Here is an 8,144-nt window from a genome sequence, read left to right as displayed (position 1 = left end):
CTACATACGAAAATCTTCTATAAAACTGCAATAATAGCCTGAAAATGTATATTGTAAAGGTAACTTACTTATTTACATCTCTCAAGTCAGAATTTAAAAGTGACGTATTTAAGTCTTAAGTAATAACTAATCGAGTCTAGGTCTATTAAAGTAAAATTACCTATAGGTACCATAATATTTATGCATTTTTTATTTATCGTACCGTGGCACGGATTTCCAGACTGACACACAGCTATTGTTTTCCCAGATTTTCCTTTCCCCAGCGCTGGCCACACGGGGTCTAATGCACGGTGCGTGCCGGGACGCATGCATGCACGGGCCGCGTGGCCTCTAGCTGCCGTGCGTGACGCGCGTTCCCAGCCCGCTAGGTAAATGCGCAGCAAGCTTTTGTTTCGCCTGTCTCTATAATAATATATATTATTATAGGCGTTCAAGCTTCGGCTCACTGGAGGTTAAGTCGGTACTATGTTAGATGTGATGGAGATAAAAAAGAATTATGAATATACATATTATTAGTATTATTACACACGTTTTTTATATATATTTTACCCAAATTTTACCCTATAAATAAAGCTTGTGTGATGAAACTAATTTAGATATAGCCTATAGGTACCATAATGTTGCGTTACGACCTAAGTAGTACTTATGTATAAAGTATCTTGGTTGTGCCTCTACTCAACGTAAAATAATGCAATCATTTTTTACACCATTAGCGCACACAAAAGAAGCGCTGGGAATGGGGCTAAATGGAATATCCAGATAATATTAGATTCGAATTAGATAGATTTGAATTAGCGCATTTGTATATTCATATTAGTAGATTGACTCACCAACTATTAGAGACCAACTAAAATAGTACCTAGGTCAAAAAGTTTTAAAACAAGGCGTCTTCTTACAACTTTTATAGCTTTTTACCACACAAACAACTGTATTAGGGAATAACACAGAGATTGGCTACGGAGAATGGAGTTCTCATGTCGATTTCGCCGTTAATGGCCTGGGACAACATGTTATTATTTCAGTTGCCTATGAGGGTACCTATATCATCATACATACCGTCGCAAACGCAATACAAAGTTGAAGTACAGACCTACTTACTGCTTGACTTTTTCATGAAATCTACCTTCTTAATTCAGATATCAGAATTCAGTTCAAACAGCTGTTAGTTATTTATCAGTCAGCAAGTAAAAAATCTATATTAATATATAGCTATGCTGCTAACTCAGTCAGGTATTTTCGGGAGCTAAAACTACATAAGTACATTAATATTAAAGCTGTTACGAAAATAAATACGCACTAGGTGCCGTGCCGTTGAATCGTAATCGGAACATATCCTTAAATTACCTACCTAATTATAATTACATATTTCTTGTCCTTAATAAATTTCCTTAAAATATAAAGTTTCAAACAAAATTTGAAAATTTTGAGTCGTTTTCAACAACGCGATTACAAACAAGCAATACTATACCTATATTTTTGCATCCGTAAACAAACAATCAACGCCATCTACCCGTTTTATAAGGCACCGATGATACTTGTTTCAGACAAATAAATACCGATGTGACAGCGCCATCTGAGTTACTATACAAGCGCTACGTATCGTACTGGTTTTCCCACAGTGGTGCTGATAGTTTTCGTTATAGCTAACCGAGGCATTTTCTGCCCTGCAACTGCTGTTACGCTCCGCAAGATGGCGTTGTAAGCCATATTATATTAAAAATATTTTTGTTCAGGATCCAGGAATCCACCCTCACTCACCTAGAGGTATGATCGTTACGCTCGCTTTTCAACAAAAAAAGAGATAAGGTTAGAAACTACAGCAACGGACTGAGCGGACCGGAAAAATAGAATTCCACACTTTATTCGGTGGAAACACTTGTACTTGAATACAGTAGAAGGCGGGCAATAGACAGACTCCTTAAGTCAAACCATAGAGAAATATAGTAAGACAAGAGTGCTCACTCCATACATCAGTTCAGACTATTAATTTCAGTGTCTACATCTATTGTCAAGTAGCAGTACTGATAGTTCCGCTACTCGATGCTAGATGCTAATAGTCTTTTTGGTACTAAAACTGATGTATGGAGTGAGCACTCTATGTATTTTTTTCTCTATGGTCAAACATGAGTCACACAGTGTTGATATGGACTAAATAAGAAGTACCTACCTATTTATATATAAATTTATGAAACCGTTGATATCATAGAAACTATATGCTAGGACATAGAGTCTGTGCGGAAAGAGAAGAGTCGTGAAATGTATGGGCTTCCTAACATTCCACGACTCTTCTCTTTCCGCACACATTCTACCATGGTGAGCCACAAAACTGCATAATTTTATGACTTTCCTCCAGATAAGAAGGAAATTCATAGCTAAATATTTAGTTTAAGAAATTTCACATAAAATTAGAATATTTATGAACCTCCAGGTCTTTTTTGTTGTAGGTATCTTTTGTTGTAGTACATCTTTTGTATTGCATTTTTGATATGAAAATATGACTGTTTGGTTTTGTAAATAAATTAATATGCCTGTCAACTTCTTGTTCAAGATAATTAAGTTATAAAATATTTTTAACTAACATTTCGGCTATGTATCTAACCTACTCGTACCTTTAAACCGTATATGATTAATTTATAAGGTATCACTACACTACACTATGTATAAAACAAAGTCGCTTCCCGCTGTCTGTCTGTCCATATATATGCATAGATCTTTAAAACTACGCAATGGAAGATGCGGTTTTTTTTTATAGATAGGGTGATTCAAGAGGAAAGTTTATGTATAATTTGTTAACCCGGGGCGGGTCGCTAGTTAAGTAATAAAGGTTCACAGAACAAGTTAAAGGTTTATATATTTTTTTACTACAACATTTATATTCAAGAAAAATAAAATAATCTTTTCATTTGCCTGAACCATATTAGGTAAATCAAAAGAATTTCCTTCTAAAATAGGTACGTAACTCCTTTTCATTATTTATTTTGGTACTTTCATCCCAAACGTGCACATTCATTCACACTTTACACATGTTACGCAGGTTAGCAATAGCAAGCAGTTTGAAGAGTACCTACTCACAACCCCTAGTAACTCACCCCCAGTGGTGCTAAAAAGCACCCTTGACGACCCGACGAGCCGGCAGGGACAATGATTTGCCAAATTATCTGACTCAGTTCACCGCAAGAGGCAAATACAAAAAAAGTTACAGGCAAAAATACTGCCTCGCCGAAATAAGTACTTATTATTTACTTTTTTTCAAATTTAATGGATTGTTGCTAATTACCGCGTTTAAGTATTTGCGCTTGAGCTAATAGAACTGCAATTAATAAATGACAAAATTAAAAGAGCCTACAAAGAGCCTAAAGAGTATTCATAGTCGGATAAATACCGAGATTTTTCACTCACAACTTCTTCAGCGTCGCCGTCAGCAGGTATTTGTACTCAGAAAATTTCAATAGCTACGCTGACCGCTTACCGTCAGAAGGGATACTTATACTTATATTTTATTAATCTAATCCGAGAGCTTTCTTGACATTTGATACTACGTATCCTTTAATGCAAAGTAAACAGTAATTACAGTAATTAAAAATGCGACTTTTGAAATAAAATCAGTTCATATGCGAAGCAGTGATTAAGTAATATTATAAAATACGACTTCTGTTATAACTTGTTCAAAGGCTGGAGCAAATAACCCTGATTAAGTGATTAGCTATAAAGCTATAAGATGGCGTCATGATAGAAACCTGTGGCATCACTTACATCATCGGCAGAATTACACATACGCAGTGTTACGAATAATAAGTTTGGCCAATCGCATGGGTCATCACCGACGCACCGACCGCAAAAACATTCTGCCACATAATTAATCTAATATTCCGTTCTTAAAGATTAGATAAAAATTGAATGCATCCGCCGTATCGTAAAGATAACGGCAATAATGCAAGCGTTATCAGTGTTATCACAAAGGCTTACGTGGAAGTTTATTACAGTAGGGCTCCCGATAATCCTGGGCCCACTGAACTGATTTCAAAATGTAACTAAAATTAACACGCCTCTGAGCTTTGTGGGCATTTTTTTTTTAGTTTTTGGTGTCTAAACACTCAATCAGGGCCGGATTAAGCATGTCGGGGCCCCTAGGCAGTGCAATGCTCGGGGCCCCCTTACAGTCAATTTTACATACATAATTTTCAGTTGTTCAGTACAAGGATGTAAGTTTGCGATTTTAATTTCAACCTTCAGGTGTCAGTTGAACCGATCCGAACATGCCGAGAGATGTCTTTTTCGCTCTTATTGCGTGGACATAAAGCTTTTTTCTATCAGTTTTTGCTGATTCCTTTTTGCGTCGAAAGCCCTTTTTTTTCTCAATAGGTAGTTAAATATTTTGCCAGGCTGAACAGCGATTCTCCGACCATAAGACTATACGCCGAGTCACATGATTAAAATTAACCTAATAATATAGACTTTCCATGTTTAAATGACACTTCATTCACCAGTCAAGCTAGCATGTAGGTACAGAGTCAACCTGAAAAGCATCAAAAAACGCGAGCGCAGCGAGCGCGAATTTTTTTGTGAAATAATTGTGAAAGCGTGTTAAAAAGGCCGGGGTGGGCCTAAAAATCAGAAGTTCCCCAGTGAGGCGTGCTTTCATGCGAGGTCAAAGCCGTGTTTCAGGATAAGCTCAGCTAGAGCACAGACGCCAACCAATGTCCATTGTATTAAAAAGCGACGCCGCAGGCCGAGCTTGGCGCAGCGAGGCCAAAGACTAATTTGAAGAAGAGGAAATTTGGAAGACAAACCAAAAATTGAGGTAAAAAGTAAGGCTGAAGGTCGAGCTCAGCAATCTCCACATTACTGACTTTCCATTGATGAAGTTTTAGGCCCTCGAGAGCCTGAAATTCGAGCTCGACATTACAGACTTTAAAAGCTATAAAATAACATAATTTAGGTTCATAATCATCTAATATTTCTGTGTCTGAGAAACTGATATTGGACATTAGGTACCATAATTTTTTTTTAATGAATTTTGGCTATATGAATCAAATATTTTTTTTACGAGCGCGGGGCCGCCGGGGCCCCCTAGCCGAGGCGGGGCCCATAGGCAGTTGCCTACTCTGCCTTAGGGTTAATCCGGCCCTGCACTCAATGATTGTTTTTTGCATTAATTCTGTGTTGTTACTTTGTTTATGTTAGCATAAATCAATCGTAAAATGATCGCTCCTTGGGTCTTCTTTATACATAAGTCTTTAAGTATTTATTTTTCATTTATAATACTAATCGGATCCAACCCGAAATATCGTACAATTTGCATTCGGGCTGCAAATGCTGCAAACCCTAATGAAGGGGCGTTCATTTGAAGATTGGGTTTTCTTTAGAAGCTAAATACCATCCTGACCTGCCAGATGCACAGCTTGGTCGCCCTACTTTGCTGATCACTCCCTAGAGTTTATCTTTTGTTTCGTTACTCTATGACGCCTATGAATGTGGGTCGTGGATAGATTATATGCACAAAAGTACACAGTGAAGTAATAGCGAGCACTTCGTAGTTTAAACTGTGACTAAAAACTGTCCTTGCCTAGGCGGCGTCACAAACAACTTACGCAATGTAGGTAAGTACCTCTAGCAACGTCTTACAAGTGTGTTCGAAACCGATGTGCTAAAATCTATATGCTAGCTCTCACACGCTAAATTAGATAACGAGACATACATAGTATTACGACGGTTTTATGAAACTCACAATTGTATTGAGACTAATGGACACCTATTAGACAATAACATACAATTGATCGTGGACAATTTTGACCAATTGCCTCGGCTAGTTTAGGTTTTAATTCTATTTTTTGGTATTAGCTACTATTAGTACAGAGCAACCTCTACCGGGTACTCAAGTTGCTCTAAATATCTGAACATGCCTTCTTACGCTACAAGTATGATTATTTATTTTGTATTTTAATAATAGACACCTTTTTCGGTGATTGAAGTGGTAATGGTGGTAATGCAGCACTAATATACATCACTACATAGTATAAAACAAAGTCGCTTCCCTGTCTGACTGTCTGTCTGACTGTCTGTCTGTCTGTATGCTTAGATCTTTAAAATTACGCAACGGGTTTTGATGCGGTTTTTTTTAATAGATAGAGTGATTCAAGAGGAAGGTTTATGTATAATTTGTTAACCCGTGCGAAGCCGGGGCGGGTCGCTAGTAGGTAATAAAATACGTACCTAGATGACAAAATGTAAATCTTCAACAATTACTTTTTTAGAAAACTTGTTGCTCCTTGGATCCTTGAAACCCGCCAGACTAAAATAAGTACCTAAATGACTAATTCTTTGACGGCGAAGGTAAGCAATCGCTGTTGTTTTAATTGTAAGCCCCGACGCGCACGCAAGTCGCCGCGCACTAAACTGTACTAATCGCAGCGATAGTATCTACAAACAGTCGCAAATTCGCTCCGTGGGCGAGGTTTATTGCCTTAATTTAAATCCAATTGTTACAAAAACGGCTAAACCTTATTCTTACGTATTTTCTTCGAATTCTATTTGACATTTTGTTGAGATTAAGCGTTTAGGTACGGTACAGGTAATCGTGATACTAAATTAGGTACTCGCCTACAAGAGTTCTTTTATCTTTGTGTATCTTTAATTCCCGACAAGTAGTGTTGCTTAAAAACCTTACTTGCTGAACAAACTTAACGAATAAAGAAGAAGAAAAAGACAATAACGCATTTTTAGAAGCAGTTACAAATGTTTAATGTTGCGTTTTCTATGTTAGTTACTAGAGTGATTCATATTTTTTGACAACCGTACTTATAATGATCTAAAAAAGCGCTACGATTTTTGAAAAACCGCATATCTTAACATAACTTTAACTTTTGACCCTTTTTTTGCATTTTTCCTTAGGTACCAGAATCATTAGGACAATCGAGCGTCAATGAGGCTTGAACCCACTACCTCGGCTATGCTTTTTGCGCTTTAATGGGTTAAAGTCGATTAAAATAGTTATTTTCGATACAAGTGCGAAAAAGAGGAAATTCGAAACGAGTGGCGATAAATTAAAACACGACCGAAGGGAGTGTTTTAAATCGACACGAGTTGCGAATTACCTATTCGCACGTGTATCCAACAACGTTTTACAGTACATATATGGCACTTTAAAGTTTCGACATACGCACGAAAAGTGCTATTTTACGCACTAGTGCGGAAAAGTAGCCCCAATATGTACTGTAAAGGATTTTTACAGTACATATGGGGCTACTTTTCCTCTTTTTCGCACTTGTATCGAAAATAACTATTTCAGTCTTAACAGATTTAGATAAAAGATAAATACATAGTATAGAGCAGTAAGTACTTCGAGTTTCTATTAGCTACGTGGCGCGTGGGCCGCCAAACCCGTCCGGCAATTTAACAATCACGAGAGATGTCACTAAACGAGAATTAGCCCCTGAATCCCCTGATGCTGGATAAGAGACATTACGAGAGAGAGAGACATTACATCCATGTACGCTACAAACAGTGCAAAGAGCTCAAGTGAAGACAGTGAGGTAATCGCAACGCAACTGAAAATGTTATTAGATTAGTCATAACAATGCCAGATCATGTAAGTTAGCATTGGTTAACAGGATTTTATGAATGTTAATGACTAAGGTTAATAGTTAGGAATGCTTATTTAGGCATGTCAAAAGAAACAAGGATCTAAGTACCCACTATTTTTTCCGGCGCACAAAAAGTTTTTTTTTGCTACTTTCTTGCTACTCAACGTCAAGAATCATTTGTTGAAACGGTAGCGCCTATTACCTTCGAGCCGCTATTGTTCGATTTACAGTTCATTAATCAGCATAATCTAACGTAAGATCAAAAGAGCGTACGAGAGTTAGAAAACATACATTCACAGGCCTCTTCAACTAAAAGACAGCATCATTGTGCGAAGTTTCGGGATCTCGGCACACCCATATAGGCCGTACCTTAATAGCAATTTAATAAACCATTTTTTAATCACTTTGGGCCTGGAACATGGGTCAAAAAATAGCACACTCATTGACTTAAATATTTATCGACACAAATAATATTTAAACGCAGAGGAAAAAAAGCTCAGGAATGATGAAGATTATTAGTAAATATCATATATGGTGGAAATATTCACTGAATTGGGTACG

Source organism: Cydia amplana, chromosome 2 (assembly GCF_948474715.1).
Source record: "Cydia amplana chromosome 2, ilCydAmpl1.1, whole genome shotgun sequence".
Lineage (NCBI taxonomy): Eukaryota > Metazoa > Arthropoda > Insecta > Lepidoptera > Tortricidae > Cydia > Cydia amplana.
This window is presented reverse-complemented; position numbering follows the sequence as displayed.